General features: G+C 41.3%; 1 long non-coding RNA gene across 1 annotated transcript; it reads right to left on the bottom strand.

The window, feature by feature from the left end:
- Positions 1–9,574: 9,574 nt before the first annotated feature.
- LOC129043665 (uncharacterized) lies at positions 9,575–22,932 on the bottom strand. The gene is made up of 2 exons (XR_008504496.2): positions 22,809–22,932; positions 9,575–13,278 (listed from the first exon to the last, which is right to left on the bottom strand). It is a non-coding gene; the product is annotated as an uncharacterized LOC129043665 (long non-coding RNA).
- Positions 22,933–26,588: the final 3,656 nt, after the last annotated feature.

The raw sequence follows: 26,588 nt of genomic DNA, 5'->3' as shown, positions 1-26,588 counted from the left end.
AGTAACCACGTTTCCCAAAAATTATGGCTCTGAGTTTTTGTTTTATTTATTTATTTATTTGTTTATTTACTGAGACAGTATCTTGCTTTGTCGCCCAGGCTGGAGTGCAGTGGTGCCATCTCAGCTCACTGCAACCTCCACCTCCTGGGTTCATGCCATTCTCCCGCCTTAGCCTCCCAAGTAGCTGGGACTACAGGCGCCTGCCACCACACCTGGCTAATTTTTTTGTATTTTTAGTAGAGATGGGGTTTCACCGTGTTGGCCAGGATGGTCTCGATCTCCTGACCTCGTGATCCACCCACCTCGGCCTTCCAAAGTGATGGGAATACAGGCGTGAGCCACCGCGCCCGGCCTGGCTCTGAGTTTTGATCTGACAATTCCCTAAGGGACTGGTGCATAGGATAAGCTCTTTTACAACCCCTTCAGGCTAGAGTGGCTTTCCAGATGACATCTGTCAAAAGCATTCAGACATATACTACACATAGCTGTCTGGATCAAGGTATGGTGGATGGGGCAGGAGCTGGTGGGTGGTATACAGAATCAAACATCTGGAAAGAAGAAAGCTGAGGCAGAAGTTTCTTGGGAATTAATGGTTTTGAAGGGCTACTGCGTATACCGGAGAACCCAGAGTGCAATATGCATGCATGAGGCTGGGAACATGCTCATAAAAAAACAATGATAGAACCCTAGGCTTGCACCTTTGGCTGATTTTTGGACTCTGTGCAAGTAGGAGGTAAAGACTAAGTCACAGTCATAGATAGCCTGGCTAAGCATTGAAGGAATCCCTCAGCTCAGATCCAATCTGCAAAAACTAGGAGAGTTTTGGCCCCAGCCATTAAGGCACATCTCTGTGAAATAACTGACTGCTAAAATAAGAGAAGAGACTTCAGTGACCACACAAGACAAGGAATATAGTATTTGCAAATATAATTTGGAAAAGTCACTAAACAAATGGATGACGGCAAACACCTACAATCAACAACAGCAAACACTGGGGAGGTGGGAGAATCAGCTTTTCACAATATAATATTCCAAATATCCCCCTTTATTTTATTTTATTTTATTTATTTATATATTTTTGAGATGGAGTCTCGCTCTGTTGCCCAGGCTGGCGTCCAATGGTGTGATCTTGGCTCACTGCAACCTCCGCCTCCCGGGTTCAAGCCTACTTTCTCTTTACCTCAGCCTCCCATATAGCTGGGATTACAGGCACACCCCACCACACCTGGCTAATTTTTGCATTGTTAGTAGAAGCAGGTTTCACCATGTTGGCCTGACTGGTCTTGAACTCCTGACCTCAAGTGATCCGCCTGCCTTGGCCTCCCAATGTGCTGGGATTACAGGCGTGAGCCACCATACCCAGCCCCAAATCCCATTTTTAATAAAAAAATTTTATGGCATACAAAGAAACAGGAAAGTATGGCTAGCCAACAGGAGTAAAGAAATTAATAGAAACCATCCTTGAGGAAGCCCAGACTTAATATAAAAGGCTTTAAATCACCAGTCCTAAATATGCTCAAACTGCTGAAGGAAACCAAGAACAAAGAACTAGAAAGAACCAAGAATATAATATATAAACAGAGAATATCAATACATAGATAGAAAATATAAAAAGAAATTCCAATAGCAATTCTAGAGTAGGTGTTTAGTCATAAGAGCTCCACCATCATGAATGAATTAATGACTCTATAAAAAGGGTTTGTGGGAGTGGATTTGCTCTCTCTTCTCCTTCCACCTTCCACTATGTGAGGATGCAGCAAGAAGACCCACACAAGATGCTGGTGCTTTGATCTTGGACTTCCCAGGCTTCAATACTGCGAGAAACAAATTTCTGTCCTTCGTAAATTAGCCAGTCTGTGGTATTTTATTATAGCAGCATAAAACAAAGTAAGATACCTCTTCTTACCACTTCTATTCAATAATGTAATGAAGATTCTAACTAATGTAATAAGGCAATTTTTTAAGGAGAAGGAAGAGAAATTGCATCCAGATTGATAAGAAATAGTAAAACTGTCTCTATTCACAGATGACATGATCCAAATTGTAGTAAACTCTAAAGAATCCCCCCAAATACTACCAGAACTAATAAATGAGTTCGGTAAGGCTACAAGACACAGATCAGTATATGAATGTCAACTGTATTTAGCAATGAACAATCTGAATATCAAATTAAGAAAACAATATGTTCACAATATTATCAAAAACAATAAAGAGCTGCGCACAGTGGCAAACACTTGTAGTCCCTGCTATGTGGAGGATGGGGCAGGAGGATCACTTGAGCACAGGAGTCGAGGTTATAGTACACTATGATCACACCTGTGAATAGTCACTGTACTCCAGCCTGGGCAAAAGAACAAGACCCCATCTCAAAAAAAAAAAAAAAAAAAAAAAAAGAATATAACAGGAATAAATTTAATAAAAGAAGTGTAAGACTTATATACTGAAAACTCCAAAACACTGCTCAAATTATAGATCTAAGGAAATGGACAGATCATTCCAGGTTCGTGGACAGGAAAACTCAGCGTTGTTATCAATTAGCTATCCCTGTCAAAATCCAAGATTTTTAAGAAACTTACAGGCTGATTGTAAAGTTTACATAGAAATGCATGTAACCTAGAGTAGCAAAAACAATTTTAAAAAAGAACAACGCTGGAGGACTTATACTACTCATTTCAAAACTTTATAAAGCCACAGTAATCAAAACAGTGTGGTACTAGCATAAAGATAGATATATAGATTAATGAAACAGAATAGAGGTCAAGCAATAAGGCCTCCTATATATAGTGAATTAATTTTCAATTAAGGTGCCTAGGCCAATTCAACTAAAAAAAGACAGTCTTCTCAACAAATGGTGCTGAAACAATTGAATAGTTTGACGGTCTGACAGTTTCCTAGAAGGTTAAATTTACCATGCAACTCAGCAATTCCACTCCTAGGTATTTCTCCTAGAGAATCGAAAACAGATGTCCACAGAAAGAATTGTGGACATTAATGCTGTGTAGCAGCATTAATCATAAGAACCAAAGCTAGAAAAAAAGAATCCAAATACCCACCAACTGGTGAAAGGATAAACAAGGCCAGTGTGGTGGCTCACGCCTGTAATCCCAGCACTTTGAAAGGCCAAGGCAGGTAGATCACCTGAGGTCAGGAGTTTGAGCCCAGCCTGGCCAACATGTGGAAACCCCGTTTCTACTAAAAACATAAAAATAGCCATGCGTGGTGGCAAGCGCCTGTAATCCCAACTATTCCAGAGGCTGAGGCAGGAGAATGGCTTGAACCTGGGAGATGGAGGCTGCAGTGAGCCAAAATCACGCCACTGCACTCCAGTCTGGGAGACAGAGCAAGACTCCATCTCAAAAACATAAAAAAAAAAAAAAAAAAAAAAAATTAAAAAAAAAAAAAAGGCCAGGCGCAGTGGTTCACACCTGTAATCCCAGCACTTTGGGAGGCTGAGGTGGGCGGATCACCAGGTCAGGAGATCGAGACCATCCTCGCTAACATGGTGAAACCCTGCCTCTACTAAAAATACAAAAAATTAGCCGGGCATGGCAGCGGGTGCCTGTAGTCCCAGCTACTCGGGAGGCTGAGGCAGAAGAATGGCGTGAACTCGCGAGGCGGAGCTTGCAGTGAGCCGAGATAGCACCACTGCACTCCAGCCTGGGTGTGCAGAGCGAGACTCTGTCTAAAAAAAAAAAAAAAAAAATAAGATAAAGAAGATTTGATATCTATACAAGAAAATACTACTCAGAAATATAAAGAAACAATTGAGCTCAGGAGGTCGACACTGCATTGAGTCAAGATCACAATGCTGCACTCCAGCCTGGAAAACAGAGTGAGAACCTATTTCAAAAATAAATATATATATATATATCACACCAAGAATGAACCTTAAAAACATGCTAAATGAAAAAAGCCATATTCAAAGGTCTACATATTGCATGATTCTTTTAGGGATTAAGTCACCATTTCCCCCAATCACAAAAGAAGGATGTATCAACAAGATATTATTATTATTATTTTTGACCTCGTGATCCGCCTGCCTTGGCCTCCCAAAGTTCTGGGATTACAGGTGTTAGCCACCGGGCCTGGCCAGATATTATTTTTTTAATACAGTTTTCCAGTCACAGGATTATCTTTCTCAACTATTTAGGCATCTTCTGCTCTGCCATTCACCATACTCTGCCCTTCTTTCCCCTATACTGAAGTGCCCAAGATATAAAAATAATCATAAAACCACTTAGGGAACCTTATTTGCAATCTTGGGAGATATTAGACAAATGTATTATACCTGAAACCTTGTGCATCTTTTCAGATTTTCTCAACCACCTCATTTCTCATTTTGGTCAGTGACACTCTACTGGGTCACTCCTCTGCTTTCAGACCCAGTTAAAACACCACACTTCAGGGTATAGTATAAAAAGCTTCCTAAGTAGCTGCCAATGGGCTGGATGATACAACCTGAAAGCTTAGAGAAGTTAGTTTCCCATGAGGACCTATGACCAGTATTTCCAAGACTAACGAGAAGACAGAGACATAGAAGGGTGCTGGGCATATTTTAAGAAGGAAAGGGTACATACAGTTTACACAGGGAGTTCTTACATTTCACGATACCATGCTAATGCAAACTTGTTCATACTGGAGCCTTGTTCTTGCTTTGCATAGTTCTCTACCAGGCAAGGCAAAGCAAGGACATGGTTCTTATGTGCATGAATTACTGTAACAAGATGCCAGGCAAAGCAAGGACTACACACACACACACACACACACACACACACACACACACAAACACAGACACATACACACACACTCTTGCATTTGAGAGCCTGTCATGTGAAATGTGCTTATATTCAGTACTCTGGACAATATATCTAGGTAGCTAAAATGAGATCTTGGGTTTAGGAAACTTAGGCTACATTACCTAAGTGAGATAAGCTATATAGTTTTCTTTTAAACATCTGTTTCTATGTCAGTATTTCATTGTAAATCATCAAAAAAAGTCTATAAATAATAAGTTCTGCATTAGGGTAACTGCAGAGGTTCAAAGTTTGCAGTTGCCATTCAAGAGAGCAAAAACGTAACAAAAATTTTTGTTGCTGAGTAACTTGAGCCCCCATGTCTACTAATGGCAGAACACTGAAGTTTCATCCATTTAAGAGAATTGTCTTGATTTAAGGCAGTTTTTAGGAGAATTAGTTTATCAAATTCAAGAGGATCTAAATTTCCAAAGGGCTTAGCTCATGTCAGCACTAAGAAGGGGTGTCCTTACTGTTTGGTCCATACTGTCTTGAGCTTGGTCCTTGCTGCCTGCCACTTGTAAGATCCCAGTTTCAGAAATGTGGTCTTGCCATCAGCCTCTTACCACTTCATGTTCATGCTCATGTTCAGGGTCCTGCTACAGATGTCAGAGATCCATTGTCTACCATCCTTATCTAAGCCATAGGCTTCTTCCTGATGGCCCCTTAGCACCTTTCCTCTTCCCTCACATTTAGGGGCTTTCCCTGGACTTCCCTATGTGGGATCCTGTGAGTACAGCTTTTCCCTGCAAGCCTCATAACCCCCATTCACTATAAGGTAGTTCATTTTTCTCATATAATACAAAGTGTAGAGGAGAGCAGATGCTGGCATTGACTCAACAGCTCAATAATGTCAGAACTCTAGGTTGGTATTATTGACCTACCTACCCTTTGTGGTCACAAGATGGCTGCAGCAGCTCTGATCATCACACAACCACATTCAAACCTCAGCATGATGCAGGCAGATGCAGTGGCTCACAGCAGTAATCCCAGCACTCTGGGAGCCCAAGGCGGGAGGACTGCCTGAGCCCAGGAGTTCAAGACCAGCCTGGGCAACATAGCAAGACTCCGTCTCTAAAATAGAAAAAAATTAGCCAGGCATAGCGGTGTGCGCCTGAAGTCCAAGTTATGTGGGAAGCTGAGGTAGGAGGATCGCTTGAGTCGGGGAGGTCAAGGCAGCAGTGAGCTGTGACCACGCCCCTGCACTTCAGCCTGGGTGACAAAGCGAGACTCTGGGGTGGGTGGGGGGAGGGAGAAGAAAAGAAAGAAACCCTCTCCCTACCACTGCTCTTTACATCTCACTGATCAAATCTGGTCACATGCCTACCCCTAGACAAAAAACTAGGGTAACTTTCCTGAGATCCATACCTCAACAAAATCAAGGTTCTCCTAGCAAAGGGATATTTGGGTAGGCAAGTAACAGTGCCTGCCATAGCACCTCCCTGTCTTTAGCCAGAGCATTCTTCAAGCCTCTCACTGCTGTGGGGCCATGATATACACAACCCTTCCCTAGAAGCTTTGTGGTCTCAGATTATGCCTGGGGAAAAAATGCAGATCAACCATCCCCTGACCCTGGACTCCCCTTAATTCATACAGGTAGTCCCACCATGCCCATGCTGGAGTGTGCACAGGGACCTCTTCTCCAGCACTCAGCAGTCTGACTGGTTTCATTTCCTCCCATCTTACTGCTTGCTAGTAACTCTTCTTGGATGGAAAAAAAGACATGGTTGAACATGCATCTTCCTCTGGTCCACTGCATATAACTCATTGTTCTCAGCTCTCCAGGTTTACCTCTTCAAATTTATGCAGAACTCCAAAAAATCATTTTCTCTGAAGTAACTGCTTTTGTCATTTTCAGCCAATTTTGGCCTCAAAGCTAAAAATACGTTGCTTGGTCATTGCCGAGTTATTTGTCCTTCCTTCCATGGGGCAGTAAGCTAAGACTTTTAGCCTAATTCTCATGATGGAACAACTTCAAAGAAAAGGGAAAAACAAACTGCTTTATTAAAATGTACCATTATGGTCAGGACTTCAATAGTGAGGAAGGCAGCGTGTGCATAATCAACAGGGAAGTATATGTGAACTCTACACTTTCTGCTCAATTTTGCTGTGAACCTAAAATTGCTCTAGAAATTAAATTACTTTAAAAAATGCTTTATTGTTCCAGTTCTGTACCATGCCCTGTGATAGAGGTCATATATATTGTAGGCTCCAAGTAATGTGGGAAGCCCCCCTCACCTAACCAGCTTTCTCTGCTCCTCTGCTTGAAATTGAGAACAGTCCCACACAACTCTGGCTGAGCCTCATCAGACTCCCAATGAAAATTTCTCAAGCCCAGGGTCAGGAGGAGTGCTGCCTATCTGAGGCCACTTGGTGTTTTTATGCGTGTGTGTTTTTCTTTAAATGGCAGGAGGGGAACAGAGATTGTCAGTCTTTGCCAAGTATTTTTTTCCTAATGCCGATTACTGCAGATAACTATCTGTGTTATTTCCTTTCTCCCCTCCTTACTAGTGGGACCCTGATTGTATTCAGCCTGGCAATCAGTCCCGCCAGGACCACTTTCCAGGATTCCTTGGTCTAAAGTAGTCTGTGATAGTTCCAAGGGATTACACGTAAAGGAGTCACTAGGTGGCATTTCTTGAGAAAACTAAATGAATTCAACCATAAAAGTGTCCCTTCTGCCTTTTCCTTTTTCCATCTTCATGCCTGGAAGAATGATGTGGCCAGTTATAGCAGTCAGCTGTTACAGAGGTAACCTTGAGAATGGAAACCATGTGTTAGGGCTGGAAGAAAAGCTAGAAACAATCCAGGACATCGGTCACGAAGCTTCTGTATCACTGGGGTACCTCATTTCTACCCATTTTTCTGACGTTACCAGTTCAATGCAGTTACACCAACCCTGCATGCTTACTTATGGATCGTTTTTAAGTCAAACTAAAATAAGTTACGGGTTTCTATCAAGAAGTAGGATTTCAGAATCCCAAGGAGTCTGATGCTTCCTTCAAGTCATCCATTCAACCAGCAAAAACATTGCTCAGAGCAAAGATTGATGACCAGTCCTAAGACGGCCCAACTCCTTTCCCAGCCCTCCCCATCGGACCCCAACAACAGAAAGCAAAGTAGGAAACAAAATGGGGGGAGAGCAAGGAACCTAGAATATTAGTTCAACGGAGTAGGAAAAAGGCTAGCTGTGACTCAAATATTTCAGTGAAAATGGTTAGAGATAAATTTAGAATACTTTAAGTGAAACTAGAAACACTTTTTTTAAGACAGTCTTGCTCTGTCATCCAGGCTGGAGTGCAATAGCGCAATCTCTGGTCACTGCAACCTCCACCTCCCTGGTTCAAGCAGTTCTCCTACCTCAGCCTCACAAGTAGCCCACCACCATGCCAGCTTTTTATTTTTAGTAAGACGGGGTTTCATCATGTTGGCCAGGCTGGTCTCCAACTCTTGACCTCAGGGGATCTGCCTGCCTTGGCCTCCCAAAGTGCTGTGATTACAGGCGTGAACCACTAGGCCAGGCAGAAATACTCATTTTGAAATCACCCCTAATCCTATCACACCTATTTCCTTGCTCTTTTCCTACGCATCTTCACCTAAATCAGTGCACATGAAATTGATGCAATTTTGCCACAACTTAAATCTTCAACTTTAAAGAACTGTACCATGTAAGGTACCTTAGAAAACATACCCAACCATCTCAATTCATAAAGGAAATTTAAAGCCCCAAGTATGAGAACATCCCTAGAACACGCTTCCTTCCTTCCACTGGAGCAAGGGGCTGGGCAGCAGAGGGGCAGGATGGGAAATTCCACTTAATTTCCTTTCAACCTTCTCATCCCTGGAGACTTTTAAATGTATTACTGCTCATGATCAGGCAAGGGTGGTTCACACTTGTAATCCCAGCACTTTGGAAGGCCACGGCCGGTGGATCACTTGAGGCCAGGAGTTCAACCTGGCCAACATAGTGAAACCCCATCTCTAATAAAAATACAAAAAATTAGCTAAATCCTGTCTACTCTACCCAGGAGGTGGAGGTTGCAGCAGTGAGCTGAGATCACACCACTGCACTCTAGCCTGGGAAACAGAGTGAGATTTTGTCTCAAAAAATAAAATAATATTATATATATATACTACTGTTCAAAGTAGTTGGAAAAAGATGGAATGCTAATGCACAAATTCCAGTCTCATTCCTAGAATGATAAATGCTCAAACTAGACTAGTGAAATTAAAGATAAGTTTTTACAAGGTAGTGTCTGCCTGAGCAAACTCAAACAATAATTACTTAAGTAAAGAAAGGAGGCTGTCCTGGCCAGCACTTTGGGAGGTAAAGGCCAGAGGATAATCAGGAGTTCAAGACCAGTCTGGGCAATATGGTGAAACCGTCTCTACAAAAATAAAATTAGCCAGGTATGGTTGTGTGCACCTGTAGTCCCAGTTACTAGGAAGCTTGAGTCCAGGAGGTCAAGGCTGCAGTGAGCTGTGATCATTTCACTACACTCCAGCATGGGTGACAGAATGAGACCATCTCAAAAACAAAACAAAAAGGAGGGTGATCCTGAGCAGTTAATTGTCTGTACAAAGTGTTTACAAAAATGGAAGAGCTGGAAATGGCTCGTGTTAGCTTTATTAATACATCTGTAAATGATCATCCAATCACCAAATTATTGCTAATGAAAAATGAAACTAAGAACTAACAAATCATAATAATTACAAATGAAAAATGAATCTAATACTGCAAGGATGGGGATAAGGGTTAAGGATGACTTAAAAAGCACAAGTTTTGAAGTATGCAGTGTTTTTATTGAAAAGATGTATAACTTTAACAAAACATGTAACACCATTACCCGGTCAAGACAACCATTTTCATTTTATTGACCTTCCAGTTCTTGTACATATTAAACAGACAAATCGCTGTTACATACCATAATGAGCAGCAGCTCAATTACCCATTCCCAAACCATGCAATTCCACCCCAGCCGCCCCAAATTTTAAATCCAGAAGACAAACCTAGAAAAGCGGCAAGATAAATATTTACAAACATTGTAGAAAAACAGCAATATTTCAAGTTTTGTTAAATTCTTTCCTTCAGACATAATGTAGACATAGAGGAGGAACAGCTGAGAGTCTCTGCATCACAGAAAGAGAAACCTGAGCAAAACAAAACTATGCTTTCTAAACTTTCCAGTGTCCCCAAAAGGGAGAGACACCAGCAACTTAAGTGTACTTCAGAAGTCTCAAATTCTCATTAGTTGACTTTCAGTTATCAATGTCAGCACCATGCTGCAGTTTATAAATCACTAACGCAAACACTGCTCTCTTTGATATTCTTGCAATGTTTTCATTTGAGAAAACCTGCAGAAAGAACTCTGCTTACACCAAAGCAAAGTAGCAAGGAAACAGGTTATCGGTGAATAATAAGGCCCTAAGAAAGGCAGCAGGTCGTATAGTTACCTCCTTGTGGGCAAAATCCCTGCCCTAAAACTATGCAACCTACTACCTCTTCCTAGGAACCCATTTTTTTTTTCTTGCTGGTCTTCTACTTGGTAGATGCACTTCAAATTAACCTGTTAAATTATAGGTCATGTTCTTTGAGTTTTGTTTGAAATTCAAACTAATCAGAATTCTTTAATGCTTTTGAAAAGTTATCTGGCCATATGACCTTGGTAAAAAGCCACAAATATATCTGCTTAAAATCCAACCTCAAGTCACAAAGGAACAAGAAAGTAATTACATCAGAGGATGTAAGCCAGCAGTCTAATACTCAGCCCACCACATATTACTGGAGTCACTGACTTTTAACATTTAATTACCAATTTTGTTTTTTGGACAGAGTCTCGCTCTGTCACCCAGGCTGGAGTACAGTGGTGTGATCTCGGCTCACTGCAACCTCCGCCTCCTGGGTTCAAGTGATTCTCCTGCCTCAGCCCCCCGAGTAGCTGGATTACAGGCGCCCACCACCATGCCCAGCTACTTTTTTGTATTTTTAGTAGAAACAGGTTTTCACCATGTTAGGCAGGCTGGTCTTGAACTCCTGACTCAGGTGATCCGCCCACCTTGGCCTCCCAAAGTGCTGGGATTACAGGCATGAGCCACCATGCCTGGCCTAATTTTTGTATCTTTATTAGAGACTGTGTTTCACCGCGTTGGTCAGGATGGTCTTTAACTCCTGACCTCAGGTGCTCCACCCACCTCAGCCTCCCGAAGTGTTGGGATTAGAGGTGTGAGCCATGGTGCCCAACCCAATTACCAACATTTAAATATCAAATTTCATAAAATCTCCAGTCTCTCCTGTTAACTGGAAAAGTAGGTGACAATGTATATAAACCCTGCTTGCTACCCATCAACCAGAGCAAATTAATTTACTATATTTGCCAGTTACAGCTAGCCCCTCCTGGGCCTCTGATGGTATTTCAGTTTTGACCCCTGAATTAAAGTAAACAGAAACAAATTCTGATCATGAATTTTATCATCATTAAAAACAAGCTTTCAGAGATAGTCATTCTCTCCATAAAGGCATTTTTAAAGTTTTATTTTGATTTACTTACTCTGCTCAGCTAATAACAATGTCCTTATGTAATTAATAAAATACATAAATTAATTTTTCTCCAGGGCTTAATTATTAGATAAGGATACGTTTCCAACTGAGGGTGGCAACGTTATGCTGGAAGAACATGTGTCAGGAAGACCACAAAATTTCATGACTGTACTTGCTACACTTTCAGCAAAAGAGTTATACATATTTTCAGTTCAACAAAGATTAAGCCAAAGAGAATTCTTAGAACATTCCCACTCTTCTTTGGCACACCAAAAGGCAACAAATGTCATTTTCTCCCATGTTTTTATGTGCAGATTAGAACAAAGACCAATTATCTATGCAGCTGTCCACAGTGGATAAAACAAAAAGCATACATTTGGTTCAGAGTAAGTCACCTGGGTTGGGCCCATCCAAGGAAGTTTGATGTTTCTACTCTCATGAAAAGTACCAATGGCACTGCACAGTGATTATCTTAGATATTAAGGATAAACACAAATTTCTCCTTAAATTTCCATTTATTGGAAATGATTGGAGAGGGAGGGAACTTCTCCCTCACCTCCACACTGCCTCTTTTCCAACTCTTCTTCCAACACAAAATAGTTTAAACAGCAAGCACTTAGAGAGCTTTTAGCCTTGCTTGTTGATTACAAGGCCCAAGTTAGTGTATGGTTTGCCCATCGGAGGAAAGCTAAAACATGGGCCTTCATGGGTATTAAAATTCAAGAAACCTTTTCCAGCAGTTTTTCTATTTTCTTTAAAGTAACAACCTATGGACTTCCCCATCTGACATTTTCGAGTGATCCCACTGTGTGAATGAAAGACTACTTCAGGGTTTGAGGGCAAAGCTGAGATCTGAGCAACTTACCAGTAAGCAAAGGTAGAACCCAGAGCCCATCTCTCCTTTTCCACGCTGCTGAGTAAAGTCTGGCTCAATCAACCTATCAATGAAGCAGTGCTTACAACATTCTCCAAGACCACCCAAAACCCAAACTGGAAATGAATCATGACTAATCTGACTCGTTTTGGCTCACACAGTGCCCTTCCAATTTGTATTTACCTTTACCACCCGGGACCTCACCTTGGACATGTGTACCAGGATGTAAGGCAATAAATCTATTCACAATTCCAAAAGGCCCTGGTCCTCTATTAAGATTTCCGGAAGGCTACTTACTTTCTCTACTCATTAAGATTTTTGCTTAACTTCAAATTTCTGAAATATACCATATGTGAAAAATTTAAATGTTAATCTCTGTGCCTACTGTACTACTTGAACAGAGAAAATTAACTGATAAACTGTAAATACAAAACGTCAAAATTAATTCTTCTGAGTTTTAATATCATCTAGATAAAAACAAAATAATGCAGCAAGTCTACTCCTCAGGGAAGGCAATAGATTGTATAGTTATCTCCTGAACAGGGTAAAATCACTACCCCACAACTATACAATCTACTACCTCACTCTGATAGAGCAATGTTTTCTTCTGGAATGGAAAGTACAATCTCTTTCAAAAGAAAATTTCAACATAAAATTATCAGCATCAATCAAAATAAAAAAAATACATTTATTCTGATACAGAGAAATAAGACAAGCAGCAAAAGGTTTCCCCACCCCCATCCAGTGTACTTGCTACAGACTTTATCTCTAAAGTAATAAATTTCCAGGCCATAAGCAAATGCTGCACTACATCTCTTTAAGACAAGTTAATCTTAAATATTGTACAATTAGTTAACTGACTTTCTATCAGACCGCCTGGATGCAGACTTTTCTATCACGTTAGGAAAGACAGTAGATTGTATAGTTATCTCCCAGTGGTGGGTGTGACCCTAAAACTATACAACCTACTACCTCATCCCACAGTGAAGAGAACATCCAGGGTGAATGATGAAAAGGAATCACAGTTGAGCACCACAGGAAGGCTTTTTTTCCTCCTCGGTAATCCTGGTTTCCTGTGTGAGTGACAAGAAAAATAGTATTAGACCATTTTCATTCACTTATGTTGAAAATGAAGTTTAACTGAACATTTTGGCTACATGCATAATCAATGCTGTGGTTTCATTTCCTGTATTTCATTAATAGTATTTTAAATGCTTGGTTATCTGAATCCACTCCTAAAACCATGTATTTACGAGATTCAGAAACCACCCTGTTACCACCACCTTTTACTATTATCAACTGCTGGTTTTCTTATAGTTCCTACAAATGAAAACGCATGAAATAACTTATCTTTCTTTAAGAAACAACAAAAAATCATTACAGAAAAACACGACAGCCTCTAATTAAAAATCCAATGACTTCAAAACCCAAAAGTCCTGTACATCATGCATAATCCAAATGCACTAACGTACAACAATATAAAAAACGCACACAAAGAGAAACTAATTTTTAAAGGAACCTACTCATTTATCCCATGAGAGCAAACACTAAGTGGTCTTATTAGGACTAAATCAAAGATAATCACCTGAATCTGATTCAGGGTCAGAATCCTTTCCTTTAGACAGACAGGTAGTATGCGGATTGAAGGCAGAGTCCAAAATCTTTAATAACCCAAAGTAATCTAAACTATATTATTACTCTTTAATTTACAGACTTCATATTTAGGAGGCAGCTACTACAAAGAGTATCTTTTAAGATAGGGACTACATTTATTTTGTAGTGATTTAGTAACCAAAAGCACTAATTTTTAAAATTACAAAATTTAATAAAAAACATACGGCTCAAAATAATAGAATTTAAAGTCTAGAAATAAACCCATACATGGGTCAACTGATTTTCAACCATGCCAAGACAATTCAACTGGGAATCGTTTTTTCAACAAATAATGCTGAGATGGCTGTATATCCACATGCAAAAAAAATGGATTTGCATTCTTTGTAAATTGGTGTGCAAAACATACCACATTAAAGTAACTTAAAATAACCTAATTTAATGGTAAACAAAATATTTTAATAGATATTTCACCAAAGATATGACTCATAAGCACAAATGGCCAACAGGCACATGAAAAGATACATTATTCATTAGGATGGCTAATAAGATTAATAAAAGTATTGACAAGGATGCGGAGAAAATTGGAACCCTTAGATTGCTGGTGGGAATGTGAAATGGTGCAGCTGCTTTGGAGAACAAAACTTGTAGACAAGTCAAACAGTTGTTGTTAAGTGGAATCAGAAATACGTATTTCGTCTTTGTCTCCATTTGAAGATGCTGGCTGGCATACAGCTCCTAAAACCCTCAGAATTTCCCAAGTGATGAATGTCTGTTTAACGCTACGGAGTCGACTGGTGGCTCCTGTAGTTTCAGGAAGGGGATGGTCACCAGAAAGACCAAGGTGTGATTAGAGAGGTGGAACTTTCAGCCTCACCCCCTCAACCTCCAGTTAAAGCAGAGAGGACAGAGAGTAAGCCAATCATCAAAGGCCAATAATGTAATCAATCATGCCTAAGTATGAAACCTCCATAAAAACCCCTTAAGTGTCAGGGTTTGGACAGCTCTGAGTTGAAAAACACATCTTCGTGCCAGGAGGGTGGTGTAACCCTAACTTCACAGATACAGAAGCTCCTGTGCTAGGAACCCTCCTGGACTTCAGCTTAAGAACCTCTTCATCTGGCTATTCATTTATATCCTTTATAATAAACCAGTGATAATAAGTGTCTTCCTGTGTTCTATAAGCCATCCTAGCAAATTATAGACCCAGTGGAAGAGGTTGTTAAACCCCCTAATTTATAGCTGGTTGGTTAAAAATTCAGGTAGAAACCTAGGACTTGAAACTGGCATCTGAAGCAGGGGCAGTCTTACATGTTTGAGCCCTCAACCTGTGAGGTTTGTACTAACTTCAGGTAGTTTCAGAATTAAATTTAATTGTAGGACACTCTGTTGGTATCGAGTTGAAGAATTGATTGTTGGTGTCAGAACTGGTTACTGATGAGTAAAAAACAGTTCACCATGTGACCCAGCAATTCCATTTCTAGGTATATACTCCAGAGAACTGAACATGGCTGGGTGTGGTGGTGCAGGCTTATGGTCCCAGCTGAGTTACTCAGGAGGTTGAGGCAGGACTGCTTGAGCCTAGGAGTTAAAGGTTGCAGTAAGCTATGATCACACCACTGCACTCCAGTCAGAGCAAGAAAGTGAGACCCTGTCCCTCCCCGCAAAAAAAAAAGGGCAAGAGAATTGAAAAAACGTGTACTTGAATTTTCACAGCATTACTCATTTGGAGTCAATAAAAACCAGGGTTCAAATCCTGGCCCTACTACTAATTCTCTGCCATTGAAACCTTGCAAAAGAAATTTAGCCGAAGTCCCTCAGCTTTCCTAGCTGCAGTATCAACATGTCTGTAAGAAAAAGGGAAAGATTTATTAATACCATATATCCAAAATATGTAAGGCCCCACTACTTCATCATCTCTAGATGAAAACTGGTGGTAAGAAGCTTAATAACTTGCCCCAAATTAGAGGAGACAGCACTGCATCACTAAACTATACTACATTTGAGACCATTTCAATTCTACAAGGCCAGTTTATGCAAAGTAGGAACTCGCAGACACACTTGTCCCTAAAGTCAGGCCCTTTATAAGCCAAAATATTTCCCAAGAATCAGCACTGTCCTTACTTTTATTTTTTATTGTTTTGAGACGAGGTCTCGCTCTGTCACCCAGGCTGGAGTGCAACAGTGTGATCTCAGCTCCTGAAACCTCCGCCTCCTGGGTTCAAGCGATTTTCCTGCCTCAGCCTCCCAAGTAGCTGGGATTATAGGCATGCACCATCACGCCCAGCTCATTTTTGTATTTTTAGTAAAGACGGGGTTTCACCATGTTGGTCAGGCTGGTCTCGAACTCCTGACCTCAGGTGATCTGCCTGCCTGCCTTCGCCTCCCAAAGTGCTGGGATTACAGGCGTGAGCCACTGCACCCAGCCTAGTCCTGACTTTTAAAACAATAACAGCCAAACAAAAAAAAAAACCAAAACAAAAACCAACCAAACAAACAACAAAAAAAAACAGCTAAAAGAAAAAGCATCTGGTACCTCTACTACAATCTTCAACCTCCTACCCATTTTCTCATTTAAAACATGTTTGAATCCTCATCAAACATTCAAAAATACATTTTTTTCCAACCTTGGTGTCACATGCTTACTTTGTATTATTCTTTCTCAATCCAGCTATGTAAATAAATACCATACTGCTAGAAAGCATTCTGGTAATTTACATACCAAGTGCTATTAACATGACCCTCAATTTTTTGAAAAGTATACGTATATAAATAATCCAATAAATAAAATCGTTCACAAATCAATACTTACTCTAATATGTTATTTTATTATATACATAAACTGATTTTATAATCTAATGGTTCCCAGCCTGCAGTTTAGAAAACACTGATTACAGCAAATGGTGGAAACTAAAACCAAACAGCTGAGCAATGTTCAGTTAGGGCCAGCTCTCATAAACACTGAACATAATCCATGAATTTACGGATTACAAGAACCCATGGAAATATTCATTTGGAAGTTAATTAAAAGCCCTAACTAACTAATCACAACAATGTAACGCTTGCGTACTGGGAAAGAGTGGGTTGATAGCTAGTATACATTTAGGACTTGAAATTTTTCTGTCTACAGTTAATGCTGGCTCCCCATTTACTATGTCCTTGGACATATCATCTAATTTCTGGGCCTTTGTTTACTTCTTAGGTAGGATACTATTAGCTAAAATTATCAGAATTTGAGCCTTCTGATAATTCTTTCTTAAAAAGTAACAAAAATACTTTTATATCCACTTTCTATCCTTATTCACATACTACCTCAATCTGTAACTGGAACTACCCTCTCATTAAAAGTTATGGCAACTGGCCAGGCACGGTGGCTCATGCCTGTAGTCCCAGCACTTTGGGGGGCCCAGGTGGGCAAATCATGAGGTCAGGAGTTCGAAACCAGCCTGGCCAATATGGTGAAACCCCCTCTCTACTAAAAATAAAAAAATCAGCCGGGCGTGGTGGCATGCGCCTGTAGTCCTAGCTACTCGGGAGGCTGAGGCAGAAGAATCGCTTGAACTTGGAAGGTGGAGGTTGCATGGAGCCGAGATCACGCCACTGCACTCCCGCCTGGGCAACAGAGCAAGATGCGGTCTCAAAAAAATAAATAAATAAAATAAATAAATAAATAAATAAAATTACAGCAACTGGCCAGGCACAGTGGGTCACACTATAATCCTAGCACTTTGGGAGGCCCAGGCGGGTGGATCACCTGAGGTCAGGAGTTTGGGACCAGCCTGGCCAACATGGTGAAAACTCATCTCTACTAAAAATACAAAAATTTGCCAGGCATGATCCCAGCTACTCAGGAGGCTGAGGTAGGAGAATCGCTTGAACCCAGGAGGCAGAGGTTGCAGTAGACCAAGACAGCACCATTACACTCCAGCCTGGGCAACAAGAGCAAAACTGTCTCAAAAATATATATATAATATAATAAATTATTTAATTAATTTATAGCAACTAAAAGTCAAAATTCAACTTAGAAAAAATGTATCTTCAACTTATTTCATTCAGCTCAGCATACCAGTACAGGAAAATGGTTAAGGGCAATGGTTTCAGGGTCAAGCAGCCAAGCAGCTACTTAGTGGCTGTGTTCTCTCATCGCCATTTGGGGGAACTGTAACAGCCACACCTCATGGGGTTGCTGTCAGGACTGGGATACATGCAAAGATATTGAATGACCGAGAAATTAACTCAACAAATGGCAACTGTACTTAATAAATTAATTTGACAAACTATCCTAACAGGAATTTTACCTCTCCAGATATACTTGTGATAGTTAAAAATATTATCAATTTAAAGCATGCTACAAAGCAGGCAAATCTATTAGTTATAGACTTGTCTATATCTACATTTACATCAAGTAAGTTTTCATAACTAAGTTATTAACATTCACATTCCTAGTTTCATTTTTGTAATGAATTTGTTTCAAATTGACATAAAAATCGTTATTTTTATGGTGTACATAAAATAGGTTTATATTATAGCTAAATCAAGTTAATTAATGTATGTACTATCCCCACAGACTTATTTTCTTATGGTCAAAACACTTAGGAACACATTCCTAACTTCAAAATATTTTTTAAAATAGCTTCTAATTTCTTAAAACACACTAAACTTTAGTCCAAATGCAAGCATACTCTACCTTTTAAGCACTTAATATCTAGTAAGTTTAAATTTTCTGAGCTAAGACATTTCCCTACACTTTTACATTAATTTAAATACTCCTATAACAAAGTAGCTCAAAAAGTTCACAAGTAAACTATTTCCTCCAGTCTCATTTTTGTTTCATACGCTGTAATCAAATACAAATCACAATTACAACACTGGCTACTTTAACAGATTTCTTTCAATCTCAAATAGTTGAATTATCAACAAAATTCTCCGACAATGATGCAGGCTGAGTATTACATTAATAAGCAAACTCTCTGATAGTATTTTGCTCCCTTCGATAGAGCATGTGCAACACCTAATAAATTCTTTACATTTATAAATAAGTTTCTCTAAAGAAATTTAACCTAATTCTAATTTAAGATCTTATTTCCTATTCTATCAAACATCACACTAAGCCTGAGATTAAGTCTGAAATGGCTAAGTACTAGGTCAGGTTTCCCAAAAGGACTATTCCTTATTTCCTTTCACTCTTAGACACATAGCAGACACTTAAGATAGTCTTGAAGAATACCCAACTTGGCTGGCTTGTTCTGCTTACTGACCATTATACATATACCATTATTTCTCAACCCTTTAAAAATCTTCTGCCTTCCTATCCTCCATTATACTGTTATGTTCCTGGGTTGAAAAAACCACTATGTAGTCTACACATCCCCAAGCCAAGAAAAAAAGTAGGGTGTAATTATTTAATCTAGATTCCACAGTTTACTATAATTAACTGCATCCTTAGTAGGCAATTCATAGCCTATACTGCACAACAGTGAAATCATTAAGAAATGAATTCTAAGCATTCAAGAATTATATATTTGGCTAATAAAAATATGGGGTGGGTTTCTCAGGTGACCAGAAAAGTACTGTAACTTCCTGTTAATGAAAAATTCACACAAAGTAGAAAAGTACCCTCAGGGGATTGCTTCCAGGATACCTCCTTCTCCCAGAGGAAAATCCTCGGATGCTCAAGTCCCCTATAAAACGTGGTGTCATATTTGCATGTAACCTACACACATCCTCCTACATAGATTACTTACAATACCTAATACAATGTAAAAGTTACGTAAATAGTCGTTATGCTGTATTGTTTTTGATCATATTATTTTTGTTGTATATACTTTTTTCCCCCAAATATTTTCCATCGGAGGTTGGTTGAATTCAAGGATGCAAAAATCCTTGGACAGGAAGGCCAACTGTGCTTAACAGAAGAGCAAAATGCTCCCAACTTGTATTCATTACGTTATGGTAGAACAAATCATCCAAAATGACTTATTCTTAGAGAAGCAAAAGAGACTTAAAGGTATAGCTGTCGGCTGCCTCAAAATACTTAAACCTTGTATCTAGAAAGGGCCTATGAAATCACCTGATTCGGCCAGGAACCCGGTGGCTCACACCTGTAATCTTAGCACTTTGGGAGGCTGAGGAAGAAGGATCACTTGAGCTCAGGAGTTGGAGACCAGCCTGGGCAACATAGTGAGACTTTGTTTCTATTATTAAAAAAAAAAAAAAAAAAAAAATCACCTAATGCAATTTCTTCACAATTGAGATGAAGCTGTGGAGAGACAGAACATTTTTGGCTGTTTATCTGAAATTACAACTATTCAGCTAGAGAAATCTAATTTAAAAAAAAAATCTAATTTTTTAAAAAACAGTGCACTAGAACTGCACTGTTCATTTGGTAGCTGTTAGTCACATGTCGCTACTGCGCACCTGAAATGTGATTAGCCCCAAGTGTATGTGCTGCAAGTGTAAAACAGTCTGAATTTCAAAGACTTAGTACCAAAAATAAGAGTAATGGCTCTCATATTTTGTCTATTTAATGAAGTCCATTCTTAAGTGATTATACAATGCTTAGAACACCTACACAGGCAAAAAGCATATAATGATCAGTCCCGAGGTCACATTAGACAACGCTGACAAACTCATTACTGGGGATTCGGATTCTTCTAGTCTCATCTAGACATGGATAAATAATCGGCAATATTCTGGGATGGAAAAGACCTCTTACGGTCTAAAGAAAAGCTTCGCAGGCTATTAAAAATATTATGATTAAAACGCATACTGGTCATAGATGGCAAATTTATTTCCCAACTTGTGAAAACTAAAGTGAGTGGCTCATGTTCCACCAAATATAAACAGCCCATTTAATACTCGTTAAAAAATATTAAACTATAATACTTTATACAATGCTATAAACGAGAAAAACACCCTACAGAAGTTTTTCAACTTTTGACAGCTTCACAGGATTATTTTGCAGGAATACACACGTGTCGAGCTGAATCAACACGGTATTTTGTATTCAATTGAATATTTTCTACTTTTTAAAAAATTCGGATCACCACCCACTAAAGTGACTTCATGACCCTATAACTCAGGACCTACAGTTTGAAACACTAGTTTGGCGCTCTTAACACTCGGTAATTCCCATATGAGTAGTTATTAAACTATCTTAGCTATTAAAAGTACACAATGTCTTGTGTACTGCTCTCTAAACCAAGATATGTCTACTTAATGATAACAGGAATAAAATGACCTTAAGATATAAATGTTTGAGACTAACTTGTTTAATACTTATTTCTTCACTCTGTAAAACTGAACGCAGTTATTTACACATTTTCGTTTTAGAATGGTTTTGTTTCACTCCACTTTTCACACTTGCAAGATTCTTAAGTGTCTCAAGTTCAACAGAGCTTCAATTTAAGTGAGGGGAACACACAGCCTGTCTACACGTAAAAATACTCTCTTGCTGCCAACTGCAATGTAACTATCCAAAAAAGTTAACTTTTTCCCTCACACTGTAATTGCACCTAAGTGATACATTGTAAAATGCTATTTAATACCACTGAATTTACAGGACATCAAGAAATTTGTCTATGCTCAAAGTTGAAGTTTCAAAGTAAACTTTTAACAAATATGTATAATAAATCAAACATTCTCACAAAACCCAAAGTAACTTCCAAGTTTTTACTTCCCTAACTACACATACTTCCTGAATATACAGTAAATAAAACCAGACCCCGCCAAACACCAAAAGAATTCTGGATATAAACGATTATTTCCTAAACTACAAATAAATTTGGAATTTGACATTCAATGTTCTTATACTTCAGGCCAACAGAAATAAATGCAAACGAATGCCACATGATGCTTTAACTTTAGGAACTGCATGCCAAGAAAGCAGTATTTATCAATGAAGTTAAAAAGCACAACTCAACCAGTCTCCTGATTTACCGCAAGATTTTAACATTCACTGTCTTCCCTGCCTTTTTCCTGTCTACCCACCCTCTCGTTAGTCAATTTTTTAAAAACCGAAAAGTTGAAAAATACATACCGTTACCTCTGACACAGAATCTACTGTAAAAAGTTGAAAGACCGAAGGGCATTACTGGCCAAGGACATACAGGTTACCACATTCCTCACACTAGAGCCCGCCCGGGAAGTTTATTAGCAAGCCTTCTGAGAGGCACTCGATCCCAAGAGTTTGCAGTGCCGACTCAAAAGGCCAGCGCTGTTTCCGGTGACACCGAGTCGCAAATCTCCAAGCCCCGTCCCCCGGGATACGATTTCCTCCCGCTCCCGCGTTCCCCTCCCCCTCGCCAAGGACGGCTGCCGCAGCGGACCTCCAGCCGCAGCAGCTGCTTCAGGAAGGGAGGCTGCACTTGGCCGCGGGGAGCAGGGGCATGCAGCCAGCCACGACTCTCCCGCCCTCCCCGCCCGCGCCTTCCCGCCCTGTCCCCCCGCCCCTCGCACTTCCTACCTTCCCTCCTTCATCCCAACCCCCAAAGCCAAGGTCTCCCCGGCCCACAAACATGATAACGGAAGTGACGTCAGGGGCACCTGGCGGCGCCTACAACCAGTCACGCCACAGTAAGAAGCGGCACCGGCCAACAGGCGCCGGCCGGAGGGCGGGCCTTCCGCCCGCCCCAAGTTTGATTGAAGCGGGGGGAAGGGCGGGGTAAGGAATGTGAAGAATGACCCCCCCTCCCCCGCCCTGTCGGTGAGGAGCTGGGCGGGAAGCGGAGGGGGTTGGAGCCGGCCCCGCGGCGGCCACGCGGCACCCCTCCCCCGTGCCCCGAGCGCCCGCGACCTCCGCTCGCGGCCCGCCGGACCCCCGGGGCCACCCACCCGCTGGAGGGGGCAGGCCGCCCCACGAGTCCCAGCCCGCGCTAGCTGGACGGGCGCGGGCCGGCCCACGGCTCTCCCATTCTGCCCACCCACTGCCGCGAGTCTCCGGGAAATAAAATGGCGACGGACCCGCGCTCGCCGCCGCGTCCGCCATACCCACCTCGCGTTCGCGTAGAGGGCCGTCGCCGCCGTGGGAATGCCCCGGCCTTCGCGCCCGTCGCTGCCGGGAGAGCAGCGCGCCAGGACCCGGATGGAGGCGCAGGCGGGCGCCGCCGCGGCGGCCTGAGGGAAAGCAGCGACGGCGCAGGGAGGCCGATGCAGGGGCGGGCGCCGCGGAAAGCGCGCAAGCCCATTGGTGAAGCCGTCTGATTGAAGTGCGCGTCGCTCTTTCGCCTTGGCCTAGCTGAGCTCGTCCGTCCCCTCACTGGAGGGCGGCGGCTGGGCCCGCCTCTCGCGGGGTGGCCACCGTGGGGGAGGCGGGCCTGGCCCGCCCACCAATATCATCTCCTTCTTTCTTATTGGAGGGCTGAGAGAGTGGCGGGGGTGGTGTCCTCCAGGCCCTGCCCTTTGCGCGTGATGGGCTGGCTGTGTCACGTGGCCGCTGAACGCGCTGCCCGCGGGGCGGGGCGGCTGCTTTGCTCCCTCAGGCTCTTGGGAGCAATTTACACGTGCGCGACCCGGAAGGTCCGAACGCTGTCCAGCGTGCAGCCTCGGGCTCTTCTCGGTCAACTGACCCTGTTTCCTCCAGGAGGCCTTCGCCAGGCCTCCTGGAGCTCTGTGCCTCAGTTTGCTCATCTGTCAAATGGAGGAGTTGTGTCCGCCCAACCTTTTACTTTTTTTTTTTGTTAAATATATACACTTTATTAACTTCCATCTCAGTGTTGCTTTTCCCGTGTGGATCCCACTCCTACCATGTGTGTTTTTTTTTTTTTTTTAATACTTTAAGTTTTAGGGTACATGTGCACAATGTGCAGGTTAGTTACATATGTATACATATGCCATGCTGGTGTGCTGGACCCATTAACTCCTCATTTAGCATTAGGTATATCTCCTAATGTTATCCCTTCCCCCTCCCCCCACCCCACAACAGTCCCCAGAGTGTGATGTTCCCCTTCCTGTGTCCATGTGTTCTCATTGTTCAATTCCCAGCTATGAGTGAGAACATGCAGTGTTTGGTTTTTTGTCCTTGCGATAGTTTACTGAGAATGATGATTTCCAGTTTCATCCATGTCCCTACAAAGGGCATGAACTCATCATTTTTTATGGCTGCATAGTATTCCATGGTGTATATATGCCACATTTTCTTAATCTAGTCTATCATTGTTGGACATTTGGGATGGTTCCTTTTACTTTTATTCCTTGACGTTTTGGGGTCTGAGGGTTTTTTTGTTGTTGTTTGTTTTTTCGAGACATGGTCTCTCGCTCTTTCTCCAGGGCTGGAGTGCAGTGGTGCGGGTCACGGCTCACTGTAGCCTCGACATCCGGGCTCTAGAGATCCTCCTACCTCAGCCTCCCTGAGCTTTCTTTTGTTATCTTTTCCAACCCGTGTTTTGAAGATTTTTGTCTTCAAACGTTTTTCAAAGCAATCCTTGATTTTGTTGTTTTAAAATTAATCCAAAGCCCAGTTCCTCCATCCCCATTACAACTTTCACATGCTAGGACTCTGAAATCAGTAGTTAAGGTGTCGTTTGAGGCCTCTGCCAGTTCTAAGATTTTATGGCTGGGAACCCCAAGACCTGGGCTGTAGCTCTGCTTTTCGTAATTCATTGTGACTTTGTGCAACGCTTTTTAAAAAGTGGGTCCTTGTCTGTAATAGAACTATGGGAAATAGTACTTGACATGCTGTACGTTTACATTTATGATCTCAGGTGGTGGTATCAGCTCCCCTTTTACCACTCATATTAGTGCATGCAATAAGTGCCAAAGGAGTTTGTTTCGTTTTGTTTTTAATGGGGACTTTATTTTGTGAGCTAAAGTGAACAAGAAACTAGAGGGGGGAAAATTTGAGCTTGAGCCATGGGTAGGATTTGGGGAGGACTTCTTGAGGTTGGAAGATGTATTGAGAAAGGAGAGAGCAGGCCCCAGAGCTAGATAAGAGTACAGTTCAGGGGAAGAGTGTGGTTATGCTGCAGGGGATGTGGAACTCTTTAAGGGCAGAAACTGTTTTGTTCCTGTCTATGCCAAGTACCTAGCACAGCAGTAGGGTAGGCTTAAATGATATCTAATAATGATGAAGTAGGCTGAAGTGGGAAGAAAGCATTAGCAAATAAATCAGGATATTGTTGGATATCAGAGTTAAGAGGTACTGTGAGCTTCAATTAGAGGTTGGTAGTAGAGGCTGGTGGGCCAGGGTGTTTTAGAAGAAATAAGAAGCCTTATAGCACTATGGGCCCTTCTGACATTTTCTTCATATGTTCATGGGAAACTTCTTGGTGAGTTTGCAAACGTGCATATGACATACATTACCCTTTACCTTCCTATCTGTGCTTCATTTTTTACCCTTGAAGGTCAACTAAATGATGCTAAAGTAGAATCCATTTGAAAATGTTAATAGATTTGACAATATAAATGAAAACTGAATTTTAAAAAACTTTGAAGTTAAAAGACAAAAATTGGAAATATTGTAAAAGTCTAAAAAAATCTCTAAGAGACAAAACATTAATTTGAATGTCCAGTGGTTAAAAGCAAGGATCTGGAACCAGACTACTGAGTGTGAATCCCAATTCTGCCTCTTCCTAGCTGTACAACTATATACTGGGCAAATTGTATATCTTTTCTGTGCCTCAGTTTCTTCATCTATAAAATGGGGATAACAATATTTACCTTACAGGCTGTTGAAAAGATTAATATAAACATCTTAAGAACTAAGAACAGTGCTTGGTACACATAAGTACCACATAAGCATTTGCTAATATGTTATCCTTAATAAAGTGGATTTTTTTTTCAAATCAATAGGATAAAGTGAACACTCCTATTAAAATATGGACTGTTTAAAAAGGATGTGAACTGACAATTAACAAAAGAAAATGGCCAATGAATGTGAAAAGATGCTCATCCTCACTAGTAATCAAGTAAAGACAAAGTTTTAAACAATGAAAGCTTTCTTATCTCTTAGTTGATCAGTGGCATTGTAGTAGCAAACACTGGAGGCATTAGTATAAATTTCTGCAAGTCTAGGGGCCAGTTTGGCAGCAAGAATCAGAATATTTGAAAGTGTTCCTTAATCCAGCATTTTGCCACTGCTAGGAATTTATGCCTAGAAAATAACAGGACAAACGTACAAAGATCCTCCACAGGCTGTTTATCATCTTGTTTATAGTAGCCTCAAATCACAACTATCTACCAGTACACCATAGGTGACTGCATAAATTATGGTCCAAACATGCCATGAAAAGGTATGATCATGGCCAGGCGTAGTGGCTCACGCCTATAATCCCAGCACTTTGGGAGGCCGAGGCGGGCGGATCACTTGAGGTCAGGAGTTTGAGACCAGCTTGGCCAACATGGTGAAATCCCATCTCTACTAAAAATACGAAAATTAGCTGGGTGTGGTGGCGTGCGCCTATAATCCCAGCTACTCGGGAGTCTGAGGTGAGAGGATCGCTTGAACCCAGGAGGCAGAAGCTGCAGTGAGCTGAGGTCATGCCATGGCACGCCAGCCTGGGTGACAGAGTGAGACTCCATCTCAATTGAAAAGAAAGAAGAATTTCAGCTTAAAATGTTCTTACTCCTTCAATAGAACCAAGATACTAATGGTTGACAAATATCTACAAGTCAAATCAAAGCATTTGTAAACAACAGGGGAAATAAAATTCATTGAGCTGGAACTTTGTCTTGCTCTGTCTTGTGCACCCAGTCACCACCACAGGGCCTAGCACCTGACAGGCATCCAAGAGATACAGACAAATAAGGCTGAGGCAGGAGAATCGCTTGAACCCAG

The sequence above is a fragment of the Pongo pygmaeus genome, chromosome 13 (genome assembly GCF_028885625.2).
Source record: "Pongo pygmaeus isolate AG05252 chromosome 13, NHGRI_mPonPyg2-v2.0_pri, whole genome shotgun sequence".
NCBI lineage: Eukaryota > Metazoa > Chordata > Mammalia > Primates > Hominidae > Pongo > Pongo pygmaeus.
The sequence above is the reverse complement of the archived record's forward strand: the minus strand, read 5'-3'. Positions and strand labels throughout refer to the sequence as shown.